This window comes from Acomys russatus, chromosome 23 (assembly GCF_903995435.1).
Source record: "Acomys russatus chromosome 23, mAcoRus1.1, whole genome shotgun sequence".
NCBI classification, from domain to species: Eukaryota; Metazoa; Chordata; class Mammalia; order Rodentia; family Muridae; genus Acomys; species Acomys russatus.
This window is the reverse complement of record NC_067159.1, coordinates 29,469,408-29,488,261: the sequence shown is the minus strand read 5'-3', so window position 1 is coordinate 29,488,261 and position 18,854 is coordinate 29,469,408. Positions and strand designations below refer to the sequence as shown.

The 18,854-nt window shown below is 42.1% G+C and overlaps 1 protein-coding gene across 1 annotated transcript in view; it reads left to right on the top strand.

The window, feature by feature from the left end:
* Nucleotides 1-18,854, top strand: part of Alpk1 (alpha kinase 1) — a 105,299-nt gene that overhangs the window by 1,271 nt on the left and 85,174 nt on the right. The window lies entirely within an intron of this gene.

Sequence of the window (18,854 nt, the reverse complement as noted above, 5' to 3'; positions counted from 1 at the left end):
CTGCTGCCCAGGTTGGCACAGGTCTTCACGCTGCTTTCTTTCTCAATGTTGCTGAGTGACTGAGAGCATTAGCGACTATGGCACCTGCACTCCAGAGTCACACTTCCTCTGAAGTCCAGCACACGTGCTACGGACTTCAGATGACACTGATCAAGCTCTTCCCTTTAAAGTGTTAGATTATATTCTCGTTTAACACATGTCAGTTCTGGAGCTATGGTCAAGCCTGATGACCCACCTGAGCTCAGACCCTGGGACCTGGCATGGTGGACAGAGGGATACAGTTCTCACACCTTGTCCTCTGACCTCCATGTGGTCCGTGAGAGGCAGTGGCAGCTGAAACGCTGCCACACATTGAGTGTCCCTGACTTGAAATACTTGAAGTATTTTGGAGTTTGGATTTTTAAAAGAGTGCATATATAGAAGAACACATTATGGCAAAGGTGGCCAAACAACAAAATCCACTTCTGTATATGCACAAAGCATGAAGGTAATATAATATACCTTTATAAACCATGAGGTCAGGAATGGAGTTTTGCACTTCTGGCATGTCAGGGCTTTAAAAAAAAGAAGAGAGTTTTGGATTTTCAGATTCTCAAGTTAGGAACCCTCAACCTGTAGCTGGTTTTTCTTGTGGCTTGCTGTTTCCAAAGTTATCCTTTCATAGTTTTCACTGACATCTACTTAGCAGTAGTTTGTAGACAAGGAAAAGAAAAGGTGGAATATAAACTTTACCTGCTATGTGTGCCAACAACATTCTAGTTATATTCTTTGTCCTTACATGCCACCGTAATCTAGATGCACTCATTCATGAGCATTGATATTGTGTCTATATTTAGTCACCATATCTTGCATCCCAGAGTGGGCCTTTGGTTCGACCAGGAAGCCATGTTCAGGATAGGCCCTAACCCCAGTACATCTGTTTACTGCAGTGCTGCCCATTGGTACATAAGCACACAACATCTGTCAAATGGCAAGAAAATCCTGTCAGTTCACCATTGCTTTTCTCTTATATAAAAAACATTTTAGAACTTTAGCACAGTTTCTTTCCTTTCCTCGTGTTGTTCTGGTAACATGGACTATATTTAAAGTTTAGACACTGCAAGTTGTCATTTTCGAAGATAACCAAATGACCACCTGTTTACTCCCATGACTCACGTCCTCTAGTAATTATCAAGAAAGGGCACATTTTGAGAACTGATGGGTCAGGTTTGATGGCTGTTTCTCTGAGCTGCAAGTGGCTTTAATATTTCCTCTGTGCCGAAGTTTTCTATCCCCTCTCCTTCCCTGGTGGGCAAGAGAGACAGGCATGAGGGATGTAGTGCTATTGGGCATGGTTTGCCGGGGCCTCTCAGCAGCCACCAGAAAAAGCCTCAGTAGACTCACTTCTGTGCTATGTGGGAGACTGCCCCTGTCTGCTGATGAGAACTGGCCACCTCATACTTCCAGGTTTCTGAGGTCACCTCTCTCAATGTATTTCTCCTCAGTAAAATGAACACTCATTGTGTTGTGCCCAAGCAGATGTTCTCAATACTACATAAAAGACATAGGTGCTGATGTGAGCATCATTTTCGCACTGCCCTTTCCCACTGTGTCCGTCAACATTATTTCCTTCTCGTCTTGAGCTTTTCAGCTCCAGTATGGTTCTTCACACTCTCCCTGCCACTTACTTCCAAATTCAGGTTCTGGAGTTGGCAATCACTAACATACACCGTGACTCTCAATTTTACTCTTTCATACCCACTCTCTAAGTACAAAAACCCTCCTGTTCTTTGTTTATTATTTGTTTGTTATTGTATCAAATAAACCTCTAGGTTCTAGCCAACTTTACAGAAGTATTTCACAAAATAAATGTTAACATTACAACAATTATAATCAATATTATCACCCAACTAGTGTTTCATGGGTGTGGGTGGCGGTGGGGGGCTGTAGGACACATCTGTACATGAACCTGTGGAGGTCAAAGGTAGAATTCAGGTTTCTTACTCTGTCACTGTCCACTAGTCAATGGAATGATGCAACGTCCCCAAGTAGGACAAAGCAACTCAGATTTTATTGCATTACTCATAACAACATGTCATTTAAAACTGTGTGCTGCTTCTTTCTGGAAATTTCCACTGGATATTTTGAAACTACAGGTGACTGTTTACTTTGGATAGGGAAGAAAAATCAAGCTGTGAATGAGAAGGTTGCTGTGATCATTGTAAGTAGACTGTGTCATTCATTGAGAAGTATGTGTTGGATAGGTTCTATGGGTCAGACTTTCTACAAATTGCACACGTTTTCTCTTGTTAGATACTTTAAAAATATATATTTATTTATTCACTTTACTTCCCTAGTGCAGCACCCTCCCTCCTCTCCTCCTGGTAGTCCTACCCCCCCCATCCTCTCTCCCATTTCTCCCTCCCTTTCTCCTCAAAAATGGGGAGTCCCTGTCCCACACCAACCCACCCTTGCACATCAGGACTAAGCACTTTCTCTTCCACTGAGACCAGACAAGGCAACTCAGCGAGGAAAAAAAGTGATCCAAAGGCAGGCAACAGTGTTCGTGTCAGTGACAGCCCCCACTCTAATTTCTAGGGGACCCACATGAAGACTAAGCTGCCCATCAGCTACATATGTGTAGGATGCCTTAGTTCGGTCCATGTCTGCTTCAGTCTCTGTGAGCCTCCATGAGCCTAGGCTAGTTGATTCTGTTGGTCTTCTTGTGGTGTTCTTGTCCCCTCTGGGTCCTTCTATCCTTCTCCTGACTCTTCTACTAGACTTCTCGACCTCCCACCTAATGTTTAGCTGTAGGTCTCTGCACCGGCTTCGACCCACTGTTGAGTAGAGCCTCTCAGAGGATAGTTATGTTAGGATCCTGTCTGCAAGGAGAGCAGAGTATCATTTATAGTGTCAGGGGCTGACTCTCTCCTATGGGGTGGGTATCGGGTTGGATCAGTCATTTGTTGGCCATTGCCTCAATCTCTGCTCCGTCTTTATTCCTGTACAACTGGAGGCAGGACACATTTTGGGTCAAAGGTTTTGTGAGTGGATTGCTGTTCCCCTCCCTCCACTAGAAGTCTTGCCTGGGTAGGAAGTGGCCACTTCAGTCTCCGTGTCTGAGCTAGTCACCCCCATCCTCCCAGGAGCCTACCCTGTCGCAGGTCTCCAGTTTCTTGTTCAATATTTACTTCGATTTTATGAGTTAGGCACTCTTATTGGTAAGGCTTGCTCAACCTGAAACAATTGCTATGTCTATCTCCTTACCAGCGATTAGCACCACTCCATTCCTTTTCCTCATGTTGTATACTCCATCTCTAAGCACAGCCATTCGGCACAACTTTGTCAATTGTCTACGCCTCCTTTAACAGAGCTGGCGTCCTCTCCAGACTAGACATTTCCCAGGATCTGAGGCTTCTTTCCCCTTCTAACACTGGTCCTGGCCTAATGCGTTCACTTTCCTTCCACCACTGGCAGCCATGTGGGGGTCTGTGTTAGCACAGGAAGGGTCCGTTCTTGGAAAGGTTCTGACAAAGGTTGACTAGTGATGATGGTGGTTAGCTGTTGCAGTTACCTGCTTGTGTTTAGAGATGAGGGCCAGGCAGAGTGGGGGGGGGGTGTGAGGGGGTGGGTGAGACAACAGGTTTTAAAGAAAATCTGAAAGAAATATACAAGTGTGTACATGCCAAAGACATCCCTGAGTCCCTACCAAGGACACAAATGACAAGAAGCAGCAATCAAATTGCAAAGCGTCTTTTGTGTGCACACCTGAGCATTTTAAATCAGACTGCTTGGTTACCCTCAATCAGGGAGTACTGCATCAAACTTACCCTTTATAAAACCTCACTTATAATTATGGCTATATAGGGAGATAAGGATATAAAAGATTTGTGATGCTTACTTCTTCGTGGAACCATAGTTAATTCTTAGTTTCTTTCTTTATGCCCAACTTTCAGTGATAATATTTTTTGCTCTCATAAGAATATGGTTTTGAATTTTTAAAATTTATTTCTTTTATTGTAACATGTATAAATGTTTGCCTACACATATGCATGTGTATCCTGCATGTGCCTAATACTGGAGGATGTCAGAAGAGGACACTGGATCTCCCTGCAGCTGCTGTGTGGGTGTTGAGAACTGAACATGAGTCCTCTGCGAGAGTAGCAAGTGCAGCTAACCACCAAGCCATATCTCCATCCCAAGAGTATACAGTGCTTTAAAAGTCTATAGCCTTAAAAAATATACAAAGATAATTGTGACTCTTCGAGACCTTTATGACTTAGCCCCTCTCAGAAATCTGGAAGCATTCATCATACTTCCTCACCAGGGAGCCCCAGCAGATGAGAACAAAGTCAGAGTAAAAGACAAGGTTGCGGGGGGATGGGGGAGCGTAACAATTACACAACACACCACAGAAGTTCCACAGTGTTTCCACACAGCTATTCTCCAATAACAGTCGTTAAGAAAACACCTCTTTGCATGGGAACTGCACATTCATGAAGTAAAAGTTGCACAACGGGCAGAGCATCAAGGAGCCCCAGCTGAGGTCTTTGCACAGGGCGTGTCCTTTCAGGTGCTTTGCATCTTCGCCTTAGAGCAGGAACAGCCACCACCATGAGCAGGAAACATGGGGTCATTGACTGAGACCTCCCACAAGGAGTTTAATGTAAACACAGTAAGAATGCTTGGGGCTGGAGAGATGGCGCAGTGGTTAAGAGCACTGGCTGCTCTTCAGGAGAACCTTAGTTCGGTTCCCAGCGGCTCACAACCATCCGTTCCAGGGGATCTTGCACCTTCTGATACACATACAAACAAGCAGGCAAAATACTCATATATAGATTAAATAAATACAAAAAGAAAATGCACCTATGAGGTTCAAGAGAGAAGTTTGGACTCGACATTGAAATTAGAAGTTGTCAGCAAACTTAAAATATGTAGTTATAGGTGCAGTGGCACGTGCCTGTAATCCCAGTGTTCTCTCTTGATTATTGTTGATGATTAAAAAACAGTAAGGTTCACACAGCATACAGTGTCTCATTATAACTACTTCAAAGTGCAACTCTGATACGGTTGAAGAACCCATCATCTCACAGAACTCCTTCTTTCTGCAGCCTTATTCTCACTTATGCTAATCTCTCAATTTTCCTCCCCTGAAGCCTGGCTACCACCACCCTGCTTCTCAATGAGTCTGACTGTCCAAAGTACCTCAGAGAAGTGGGATTGGACAGCCTTTGTCCTTCTGTTTTGTTTTGCTTTTTATTTTACTTGGTACAAGGTGTCTACGTTCATGCATGCTGTAGCATGTGTCCTTCCTTTTCATGCTTTCTGTATGTATGCACAGACAAAGTTTGTCTATCTGTTGATGATCAGTGGATGCACAAGTTGCTTCCACCTTTTACCTATTGCAAATGCTATTGTTGTGAACACAGTTATACAGCGCTCTCTTTGAAACACTGCTTTCGGTTCTTTGGGGTGCATATTCACAAATGGGATTGTTGGATCAGATGGTAATTCTACTTTCAGTTTTCTTAAGGAGTACAAGGGTCCTAACCTCCACTTCCTCCTCAACGCTTGTGGCTTTTTCTTCGTGGTGGATATCCTAATGAATGTGAGATGATACCTCGTTATGATTTGGGTTTGGATTCCTGTAACGGTCAATGACAAGGAGGGTCTTTTTGTGTTCTTGTTCATGTATGTATCTTCCATGTCTATTTAAAGACTTGCCTGGTATTTTAAAATTAGGTTGTTTCTGTGTATTGTTGCATAGTAGGTGTTCTTCATATATTGTGGATATTCACTCCTTAGTAGAGATATGATTTATAAACATCTCTCCTGTTTTTCAAGTCTCTATTCTGTTGATAGTATATTTCGGTACACAGATGGTTTGCAGGGTTAGTTTATCCCTTTCTTCTATTTCCTTGTGCCTTGACATCATATCCATGTAATTATTTCCAAGTCTATATTTTTCTAAGAGTTTTATTTACTCAATTAGTTTATGTATATGGATGTTTTGCCCACACCCATGACTGTACACTAAGTGCATGCAGGTGCCAGAATATGTCCTCAAGTCCTCCGGGACTGGAATTATAGACTATTGTAAACAGCCATGTGGGTGCTGGGGATCGAACCAGGACATCTGGAAGAGCAGCCGCTGTTCTTAACCCCGCAGCTATATGACCAGCCTCTGAAGCAAGTTGTAAAAGTAGGCAGTATGTGTCTTCTAGTATTATTCTTCTTTAAAAGACTGTTTTAGCTGTTCATTCAGGAATAATTTACTTTCTATATGAGTGTTTTGCTGGATTTTTTAATTTCATGAAATTATTGGTGCTCTTCAATAATTTTTTAATGTTTTAAATTTAAGTGAACATACAAGGTAATGGGTTTTGCCATGTCATTTTCACACACATGTTTCATTATATCTTGTTCTGGTCATTCTTCATCCCTTTAATTTTCTTTTTAAAATTTAGCTGCTTTTACCCTATATGAACAAATTTGTATTTAACATATATTTATATATAATATTTATATAATACATAACACATATATAAATACACAATATTATGCAACATATATATTATATACTTATATATAATTATATATTTAATACAGAATGTATAAGTATATAATATTATGTTGTATTTAACTATAATTTATGCCATTAAAACAACAATACAAGAATATATTTTTCAATGAGTAAGTACAGAATAGAGCACAAATGGAAGAACAATAAAATGTTTGTAAATATTTTTCTCAACTCACATGATCTTTGCATACTTTTGATACTGAGAGAAATCAGATTGATGACATGTCAGTTTTAGAATACAGTATTTATACTAAGTAGGAAAGAATGAAAGGTTTTATTAATGTATAGACCTATGTTAAGTTTGAGTATCTACAATTCTGAAATTTGTTTACTTGCTCAACAAATATTTACTGAAGTTTTTAAATGCACAGACCATGTATTACACAGAGTCTTTACTTTGGAAAGACATAAATACTAAATAATACTAAAGTTCAATGCAAGTGTAAGTGTGCCATGAAATTTCTCTCTTGTTTTTAGTTTCTGCATAAGTCTAGGGAGAAGTAGTGGCCCCGTCTTAATACTGATGAAACATGGCTTGGGAGTACTTGCCTAGCAAGCACGATGCTCAGCGGCAGCCCTCGGTACCACCAAACAAATGACTATATTTAACAATATACAATAAATAGAGATTGGTCAAGTTAAAGATGACTTTAGAAAACCTGACCATCTCACTGAAGGTGACATAGAGATTAGTGGTAAGGCTAGGAGACAAGTTCAAGGTTGTGTGCTGTCAGCCCTCACAGCTTTTCACTACTCAGGCTGTCTCTGTGCATGTAGGAGACAGCTATCTGTCAAGCGAACACAAATACAATGTCTAGCAATAGATTTCCCCTACTAAAGGCAATGACAAGAATGCGAGAAAAGATGATGGTTTCATTAGGTTAAGAAGGAGAGAAGAAACTCCATCCACTTGCTACTCAGGGCCCTGAACTTCCTCAATGCTGGTCACAGTATTAGACAAGGAGAGACAGAAGAGAACAGGAAGGATGCTGCTGCACCACCAGAAGGCGCTGTCTGCTGGAAGGCAGGTGGATGATTAACTTCTGGTAGAATGTGCTGTTGAATCCTGTCACAGAGTTGTCAGGGAAACATAGAAAGCAAATGGACTAGGGGACGGGGCGCAAATATGAGCAAGAGACATTTAGTGGGGTAAATATGAGCAAAGTACAATGATATGTGTAAAAAATATTATGCTAGGGACTGGTGAGATGGCTCAGAGGTTAAGAGCACTGTCTGCTCTTCCCAAGGTCCTGAGTTCAATTCCCAGAAATCACATGGTGGCTCATGACCATCCACAAAAGGGATCTGATGCCCTCTTCTGGCCTGCAGCTGTACATGCAGGCAGAGTACTCATACATAAGTGAATAAATAAAAATTTTCAAAAGTTTAAGAAATATGCTAAGGCTCATTTATTTTTATTACTACTACTATTATTGCTGCTGCTGCTGCTGCTACTACTACTACAAAACAGACATCAGCCATTAAAAGCTAGGCTCACAACCAAATATATAAGAAAACAGGCATCAAGAGAACCCATTTTCAGGGCACTAAGGTCAAATTCAATATGGCAGAAGCTGCACAAATGGCATGCCATGCTAAACCCCGCAGCCTGGAGATGAAGAGTTAGTTTGTCATTCATTTGCTAGGCAACACAAACTTCTTTTAAGTAACAAGGTAATGGTTTGTTCAAGACATTACCTGACAGTGTGTGAAGGATGTGCTGCAGGAGACGGGAGAGATGGGTAGGAAGACCAGTCTGGAAGTTAATGGTCCAAACTGGATCTAGACACAACCTGGCACAGGAGACACCAAGAGGGTTTGAGAAGCAAAACCACATTTGTGAGGAACTGTTTGCCAGATTTGTCAACTGTCAGGAGAGGGAGGAGAGCAGAAACCACGACCTTGGGGCGGGTACATGTTCAGGAACACCCCAGGGTTTTAGCACGTGGAAGATCCCTGGAGCATTTGATGAATATATAAGGCTTTTTGTCATCTTGATGTTCTCTTTACATCCTTAGCCACTTAAAAATATTCATTAAATAGACTCCCCCTCCCACATAGTTTAATAGTGTCTTTGCGATGCTCCCTACAGATTTGGTAGCAAACACTGTCTCCACAGATAGCGTAGTTGTGGTTTTTGTCAGCGCCACATTGACACTGCTCTATAGATTTCTGAGGCAATTGATTGGTAAGTTGTTTTCCAAGATGAAGTTTGGACAGACTGGTGCATTGCTATTAAAATGAAGCTCCAAAAGATTATTGATCAGGTTAACAATATATATGGATATGTTAATGCCTCATAAATTGTTCTCTGGGTCATCACCTGTCTTGTAAATAGCATGAATCATTTTTGCTCTTTAATATACATATATTAATTAATTTACTCATATTACATCTCAATTGTTATCCCATCGCTTGTATCCTCCCATTCCTTCCTCCTTCCCGCTTTCCCCTACTCCCCGCCCCTATGACTGTGACTGAGGGCGACCTCCTCCCCCTATATATGTTCATAGGGTATCAAGTCTCTTCTTGGTCAATTTTGCTCTTTAGAGTGCTCCGTTTGCTTTCATTAATAAGTAAAATAAAACGGGGAGTTCAAGCGGAGAGATGCTGTTGTGTTCGACCAGAAGAGGGCAGCAGTGATACTTCAGGAAGAAGAATGGATTTAGCCAGTTCGAAAAGTGGCTTTAAAATACCAAGGGTAATGGAGAGGGCACCAGTAGGGGGCGCCAACGTCCTAGTTAGTATCCAAAACGGACTCGTTTTTAATTCCAGAAATACATTCCCTAAGATTTCAGAAAATCTTATGAAATATCGTAGTGTGACGAAATACCATTTATGAGGATTTCTGTTAATACTGATGAGGATTGATGCTAAAAGATATTCTGAAAAACTTGTCATTTTTATTTATTTATTTATTTATTTATTTATTTGTAGAAAAAGGTTAGCGAATGACTTAAAACTAAACCTTTCATGTCTTGTTGGGAGTATAGAAAAAGACTATAGTAGTTGGAAAATAACAAAAAGCCTCTTTTTTTTTTTTTTTTTTTTTTTCCTGGAAGCATTGCAGAAGTCCTTGAAATAAAAGGGCATGTTTACAACATACCAACAGTGAGAAACGCATAGGAGGAGTAGGTACCTAATAGCAGTTTCCACTGGAGCCCACACAGCTTTTGTAAACACTGAACAGCAATGGCAGGTTTTCTCAGAAGTATTAGAAACTAATATTAGTACTAAGAAATGCTAGTATTAGGTCCATAGAAGGAAACAGGACAGATTATTCTTAACTGACTTAGAGTATTATATTGTTGTAAGGAAGAAAAGTATTTAATAGAACTGAATAATTTGCTAGTTACAATTGAGAGAAACTTTTGTTAAAAAATAAAAATAAAAAAAAAGGGGGGGAGGGAAGCCAGCTTACTGAAGGGCTCCAAGTCAGAGTTCCTGTGGTAGTGAAAGGAAACTGAAACTAGGACCCAAAAGAATGGGTTTTAAGTTAGTTTTGTGGGGGTGGGGTCGAGGGCACTGGGTTTGACTCCTGACGCAATTCCTGGGTGCTAAGATCACAGTTAGTACAGTGTAATTCCCAGCTGTTGATTTTAAGGCCCATTTACATTGTTTTGCCCCCTTTTAACTATAAAGAAAATGGATAAGGCAAAAATCACACATTCCTGACCAGCAGAAAGTATTGAGTAATTGTTGTAACCACTTCACTAGTTTACGGAGCTGTTAAGCGCTCCAAACCCCCTGACTGTGCGCATGATTCTACCCTAACTCAGTCATAAGCTAACATAACCATAACCGGAAACCCTTTTCTCACTCCACTCACCCCAAATCTCCCCTAAGACCTCTTGTTCCCTGTCTTTGCAGGTGTCTCCACCCTCCCCGGTTCCCCAGTCTGCTAAGTCTGGCTATGCTTTGTTGGCCACGCAGGTTGCTTGTGTTTTTTTTCCAAGGTTCTTAGACTTTTGCTCTGCCCCTTTGCCTCCCATCGCATCTCTCCCTGGACTGGTGTTGACTGAGCAATTGGAGTCGAGTCTGAGACAGTCTCCAGTTGGCTCTGGCTGGTTATAGATGAGCCTCAGAGGGCTACTTGGTCACACACCTTGGCCCTTTCACACCTACCCCCCCCCCCGCCCCGCTCTGATTGTCTCCAGAGCATCTATTTCAATGTCAACCCCTCTATTCTAAGACTTACACACTCCTGATACCTAGTGCCCAGATTTCCCTGTGGAGGTTTAGGGTCCCTGGTTCCCTAGGAAAAACTCTGGGGTCACCTGTAAGTCATCAGTCATTACTGTATCCTATCCTGCCTTCTGTGTTGGGGAAACAAACATTCTGCTTTGTATCCAAGCCTTCTCTCAGCTTCTTAAGCCAAACCATCTTTGACCTCTTCCATGATTCTTCTCATTGTTCACATTCCATCTTCTATTTTGACTTTATATTTGCTTTTGAAAACTTTTTCTTAGCTATTGGCAAGACATTGGCCCACAGGATAATTCTTATGAAAGATTCATTTCTCTTGAGACTGTTAGCTCCCATCTTTCTTCTTCCTCTTCCTCTTCTTCTTTTTCTTCTTCCCTTAACAGAAGGACTTCTAAAAATAATTCAAGTATGTCTACTTATTCCCTTTGCATCTTTGACATCCACCCAGCAGCCTCTTCCAGTCTGTCCTTTCAGGAAAATGGCTGCTCATTTGGATCAGTGGGCTGCTTGCCTCTCCATGAACTTGTATAGAACTTATTGCTACACAGAGCATCCTGTCTCCTGCAGTTTGACGTTTCTAGAATTTCCAGTTTCCAGATCTTGTTTTTTTAGTCTTTTTTTCCTATTCTATGGTCTCTGAGTAGAGCCATCCTCTCAAAATCTGGCTCTCTCGTAGTTTATCTTCCCCCGCCCTATACCAAATCTAGGACCTTATACACACTATTCAAAAGCTCAGCATCTGGGCTACAAACCCCAACAGTAATCAGTTCATCTTTGTCTGCACTGAAGACTGCGATGTCTTCCCCGTAGGCATGATTCCCAAATATCGCTACTTTGACTCTCTCATGAATTTACCTCACATTTCCCACCTTCTGTGAAATACTCAATCAATTTTCAAGCTGCCTGGGGAACTTCCAACACACCAAGCCTAAAACCAATGGTCTGTAGAACCCTGCACCTTTGCCCTTCCTGCGGCACCATTTGGATTCCCTCAGCCTGGTGTGCACCTCTCACGACACCACCCTGCTCTTTGGGTCCAGCTTGCCACCCATCACTCACGGGCATCTTCCTGCCCTTCTGTGGATAGCCATGACTGGTCTTCTGAGGAAAGCATTATATAATAAAGCATCTCCTTCCTCAAACACTCAACCACCTGTGGCCACAGAAGATTTCTCTGTGAACCTCGAGACAGCAAAGTTCTGGTGTTCTTTCCAACCTTGTCGCCACTCCAGATCCTGCCCAGAAAACTTTTATTAATTTACATTGGTGGAAGAAAGTTGCCACGGACTTTAATTTTTAAGAATTGATGTTCTTGCTTGTCAGTGGTGGCGCACACCTTTAATCCCAGCACTGAGGAGGCAGAGGCAGGTAGGTCTCTGTGAGTTCAAGGCCAGGCTGATCTACAGAGGGTTACACAGAGAAACTCTGCCTCAAAAAATCATATATCTGTCTCTATATATCCAAATATGAAATATATATTAGGCAGGCTACAAAGTGGAAAATGTAAAAAGTTTTTTAAAGGGCATTGAGCTTTGTGTAAGTCATTTATTTATGTATTTATTTATTTTATTTTATGTAGCTGAGTGCTCTGTTTGCATGTACACCTATATGCCAGAAGAGGACATCAGATCACATTATAGATGGTTTTTAGTCACCATGTGATTGGGAGGAATTGAGCTCAGGACCTCTGGAAGAGCAGACAGCGCAGTTAACCACTGAGCCATCTCTTCAGCCCCCAATGTAGAAAGTTTTTAAAACTGCCTTATGTCAGTAAAGTTGACACTTTTTTGTTTTATCTCTGTCCTAGTTTGGTTTCTACTGCTGTGACAAACATAAGGATCAAAATCCACTTGGGAAGAAAAGGGTTTATTTGACATCAGTGCCACAGCCCATCATAAAGGGAAGCCAGGGCAGGAACTCAAGGTAGAACCTAGAGGCAGGAACTGAAGTGGAGACCATGGAGAAACATTGGTTCTTGGCTTGCTCCCCACAGCTTGTTCAGTTTCTTTTCTTACAGTACCCAGCACCGCCTGCCCAGAGGTGACCCTACCACAGTGAGCTGGACCCTCCAGCTCAATAAATAAGCCTCCTTGCAGCATCCCACTGATCTTCTCTGCTACTGTGGCTGCTCTATGCTTCTGGTCACTGCTTCTGGTTGAATAGAGATGGACAACTAACTCTAGGAGTGGCTGAATGTATGAATTTGCTAAGACTTTATGTCTGAGATAGGGATGCTATGACTGAGTCAATGTTTGTTGAGGGCCTGCATCAGGGGCGGGGTCATGTAAGTAAATGTGGTCAGAAACATGGCTAGAGAGGGCTACCCCAGACCCTGCCTGTTGGCTTCACCATGTGCCCTTACCAACTACCATGATGCCTGACACATAGTCATCACTGTGAAGCAGGGAAAGACGGACACAGCCAACTTCCCTAACAGCTTCTAATTCCTGGGTTTAATCCCCCACAAAATAGTCCTTATTTCTAAGAGATATGCTTGTGTCTGCCCAGTAAACCCCACCAATGCCAAAGCTAGTCAGGTACATTCAGTTCCCACAACCAAATTAAACATGTGAATGTCTTAACCTGGGAGCCCCATTTAGCATCATCCTTTCAACCTCCTAGTTCCTTGGAAACCAGAAATCTTAGTGAGCTGTCTAGAAATCACCAAGTTACAAAAGTGGCCATGCCACTGCTTTTACCTTCGTGAATCTTACCCTTTTGAGACAGAGCATAACTTAAAATACAATATATATATTATATATACATATAAGTATATATATATACATTATGTATGTATATATACAGCATATATATACATTCACACTATGCACATATAGATCCTATAAATATATATATATGCATAATAAAGGGTTTATGGCCCAAAGTAAAATCTAATAGCCATCTTTAAAAGTAATTCCTAAAGAAAATGTAACCTCAATGCCAATGTGAGGGTTCTTTTGCAAACAAGGCCTCTGTGCACATAGATCCAGGCAATGTTGGCCGCTCATGGCTTCATTATTGCCTGCAGGAAGGATTAGGCCTGGTCAGGAGAGATTTTCCAACCGGAGCTCTGGGAAGAGGAGCTGGGCAGGCTTCCCTCAGGCTTCTGGAACCCCAATGAGCTCTCATGCAGTGGATGGCAAAGAATTGTTCCTTTCTGCTCACTAAGCAGCAGGACAACCCCACAGCCCAAGAGGACACGTGTAAGCATGAAAAAGAGGAAGGCTTTGTAGCTAAAGAGCCTCAGATGGTTACCTTAGGTCTGAGAAATAGATAAACAATAAAACTACTTGAATGTTATTTAGAACATTTTCAGAATATTTAGAAACGTTTTAAGAAATGTATTTAGAACGTTTCTCCTGTGTAAGTTCTAACCTCAGTTCCACAGTGTTGAACTCGCTCCATGTCCTTGGTCAAGCCACCAAATTGAGAAAAGCACTACTGCATAGATATACCTTCCGTGCTAAATCAGCTAAGGCCTGTAACTTCTTAGTCCACTGCCATAAGCTGAGCTGTCCTCACTGGGGACAGTGGGGGTGGGGTGGGTATTATGTAAGTTGTCAGCACTTAATACATACATTAATGAAAAGATTTTTTCTGGTAGCCAAAAGAAAAGGTAAATTGCTTTAAGTTGAGAAATAGAGCACTGAAGAGTACGTGTAAGGCTTCCTCACGATTGCCTTTCTGACATAGCTCCCTATATAGCTCCCTACGTAGCTCCCTACGCAGTAAGGAATTAAAAGTGGCACAATGAATGTCAGACCGCTCATCTGTCATGAGTATCTAAGAAAGCAAGCAAGCAAACAAACAGACAGACAGACAAAATTTTGCAAGTAAGAAGCCACATGTAAACTCTCAATCGCCTGAAGACCTTAAAAGCGATCTATAAAACCCTGTGACCTGGAGATGGCGAACTTGGATAATGGAAACACTGGGCAACAGCTCGTGGAGAAAACTGGGGTTAGAGCTTTGCAAAAAGGACAAGAAGGAAGGAAGGAGAAAAAGAAAAACCAAAAGAAAAAAGAAGAAAAAAGACAAAAGAGCAAATAAAAGTGGTACATTAATAAAGGTTAACGGTGGGACTGTGATTCTTTGACAAAAGGATTCCTTAGGGTATGAGGGACTTCCTCTGAAGGGACTGGTTATCTGTCTGGGGACATGATTTTACTTGTTGACACACAGTGTGAGGGATTGGTAGGAAGGTTTTGGGCTGAATCCACACTGGCTGTCGTGTCTGAGGCTACAGAACCTTATGTCAAACAGAGACCATAAGCAGCTTTGCCAGCAGCCCCAGAGTGGTACAAAAGTGCTACCTCTCCAATGTGCGGGCACACCAGTACTCAATGACCCAACTCCAGGCTGTGTCCATGGTGTCTGTACATTTTTTTATCAAGGTAAATAATTATGCACGCTGGTGCTTGCCTGTGGCCACTGTTGAGTGTTTGTTCTTACTACTCCCCAAGGTGACCCTTTAGAGACCAATTATCACCCTTTAATGGCATCATTTTGCTGGCTGACAGAGATTTACCGAGTGACACCCTGGGCATTCAGAACTCCAAAGGGATCTCTTTAATACTCTCATATAATCTATTTGTTCTACTTGAGAAACATTTTCATTCCATTAAAAAATTCTAAGGTAAAAATTTTTACCATCACAGGCCACAAAGACAATATTTGTGCATCTGTGGGGGGAAATCAGTGTGACTTTCCAAACTATGAATGTTCATGTAGTGGCCTGAGACGTTACGTTGGTCCTTTCAGCTGTGAAAGCCCAGTAACTCCCCCAACATGATAGATGGGTGACCTTTTACTGCATTACGAATCAGGGTCACTGTTTCCAAAGAGCCTCTTGGCTTGTGGGTCAGGTGAAGGGACATCTCTAGGCTTCTATGGTTCGTCTGCCCTGCCATTTATCACAGGGCTGTAATGATCACCCCCACACACTGGGCTCCCCACCAATGTGTGCTCCTGGAGTCCACATAACAGTGCCTTAGTCATTTGTTCACTCTTTGCTTGTGTCTGGCATGTGAACTAGAAAGGGCTGTGTGGATGGAAGACAAATCCTTGTGCCTGGATACAATAAGAGAGTGAGTAAGCTGAAGATCGATTTAGAAGAGGAAATGCCAGCAACTGCATATGGAGTGATGCACCCAATATTAGATAATATTACACTAAGAAATAGAAAAGGAAATAAGACAAGTAGAGTGTTTTTAATCTAATTCATGTATTTTTATACCCCATACTCTCAATGAGGTAGAACTGAATGCTGAGTGACTATTTCCCAGGACAAGCTTATGTCTCCAAAGACCTTCGTGTTTGCTTGCTTATAGCACTGTCCTTTTTTTCTTTTTAAACCTATGAGTTTCATATCTTCAAAGCAGAATCCTTAGCTCGCAGCACAAGGCAAGTTTGGTTTGAAGATGCTTTTAAAGCATTAGGTTGCAGTTCACCTACAATATGGTAAATCTAGAAAATACCAGAAAACCAGGAACTTATTTATGTCAGAATGGGTTTGGGGGATGCTGGAGAAAAGGCTCAGCAGTTAGGAGCATGTACTGACCTTACAAATGAACCACCCACTTTCTCAGCACCCACTTTCAGGAATTTCCACAGGCATCAGCACCCCTGTGCACACACCCTGACACACAAGTACATACACAAGTGAAAATAAATAGATATTTTAAAAACTATTTTCAAAGGATCGTATTTGAATTTTAAAAATGCTATCAGTGAAAATCAGAGCAGGGAGGCGAGTGGTCAGGTGGAATTTTAAGAATCAGACTCCGATGGACAATCCAAATAGAAGCAATATCCATGTCACTCCCAAGGAGCGCCCCTAGAGTGGACAGTGGGCATCTGGCATGAGTATCACAACAGCATTCAAGGACACAAGGGCACACACACTACAGGCCTGCTGTGTCTGCCCATGGCAAGCACTCAATAAAGACTAATTCAATAAACAAGCTGTTGTGTGGCAGAAATGCTAAGGGATGCAATGGACTGTCTTGCTAAAGGCAAGGCTTATTTACTTGCTCGTGCAGTTACTTAGGTACTGATATGGAGGAATTGGAGTGGAACACATTATTAAAATGTACATGAGCAACTGGAGGAGAAAGAAGGTGATCTGAAAACCTGGGTGATAAGGGGCTGGGGAGACGGCTCTGTGTTTAAAGTGCTTGCTGCACAACATGAAGACCTGAGTTCAGATCCTTGCAAATAGACTTCACGTAAACGCCACGTGGGCACAGCTGCCCACTCACAGATCCAGCTCTCCAAAGACGGAGACAAGACAGACAGCAAGCTGACTAGTTGGACTAGCTGAATCGGTGAGCTCTGGGTTCAACTGAGAGACCCTGGCTCGACGAAGAAGGTGGAGAGCAGCCAGCAGTCGCACATCCGTATGCCCACATATCTTTATGAGGATCACCCACGCACACACACACAAGAGGAAAAGAAAGTGTACAGTAAGCTACTTAGAAAGAAGTCAATACCCAGGGAGGAGAGGCGAACTGGATCTGCACAACAAGAATGACTGGAAACGCTGAGCTCTCTGACAACCAAGTCACAAGGGAAGCATGCTGGGGCACACAGCCCTCGTCAGCCTGCCAAGGAAGCGTGCCAGTTTGTCTGTGATGCACACTCACTCTTAGAAATTATCTCTAGCAAGACTTTACTTCCAGGATACTTAAGGAAGAGGAACACAAAGGCGTTTGGTACCAGCTATGTGTGTACTGCTATAGACTAAACTAGAGTTAAAGAGCGGCAGTGAAGGCCACGTAAAGCAACAGACACCAGGCAGAGCTGAAAACAGAACTCCTGTATGAAGCTACGCATTATTGCATGGGCAAGAAAGTATAAACACGGGCAATAGTTCACCATTTGCAATGGATCATGATGCTGGATTCACAATTTTCTAAATCACAAGCTATAAAGTGGGAGCTTCCTTCCGATAGAATGTTGGCCTACCACACATGAAGCCCTGAGCTGGAAACCACTACCACTCTTCCCCAGCAGAGCTCTCCTAGGTTTACTGCTCTTGCCAAGGCATCGAAGGGTTTGTGTGTGCTTAATGCCTGTACATTTAAGCTGAAGTGGAAGACCCCTGCAGGTCAAACCATTCTGGTTACTGACCTGGCTCTGACACAGCAAAGCCCTGTCCATGTTCCTCCTGGCAGCCTGCTGGCTTCTGCCTCTTTGGGAGCCTCTTAATTCCAAAGGGAATCTGTCCTGAAGCCTGTTACAGTAGCAGCGTTGTTCTCGTCCATCCAAGATTTAAAAGCCCAGCCACCATCTTGCTTTATTGGTGATGGTGGGAGTAAAAGAAGTGATAGGGAAGAGAACTGAGTGAACAGACCCTTTCCAGAAAAACACCCTCGTTCATTCATGCCCCTGGCTGTTGATGGTCGCTCTGTTAACTTCCCCACTTTCACTGGTAGAGACTATGAAGCTGTGACTTTCCATCTGAATATAGTTTGATTGAATTGCTTAGTTCAGAAATGTATTGGAAAATGTTAGGATGGTATCTAGGGGGTACTGAAATTTCCAACTGACTTGATTATAAAATTTTAGTTTTCCATTAATATCATAATGCTTTTATATATGTGTTCAGGTGTTTTGCCTTTTGTGGACTCATGAATTTTCCTTTGAGCCTGATACAGTATTAATTTTAATATAGTTCACTAGTTGCGTATTTTAAACACATACACAAACACATATATATTCAGATAACATTGCAGGAATTCACTTTAAAAATAATTTTGATTAGTGAACTATTTCATGCCTTTTAAAAAATATCTTAAATATAACGATCCTCAGTGTTTTGTTCCCACAAAGGCCATTTTTGAGTAAATGTTTTTAAGTAGATGCTCAACTCAAGTTCTTATCCTGCGCGTGTGAGGAAATTAACATAAACACATCACCAGGCCTAAGAGAACGGGACACCCTCAGAAGCGTTGGCTGATGGTGCTCTGGGCAACTCAGATTCAGGAGAAGCTTCTAGTGGGGGAAGTGACTTGCTGATTAGGATCCTGTCACCTCTGAAGTGGGCTTCACTGCAAGGAGCGAGCTGTATATACTAGAGAGCTAG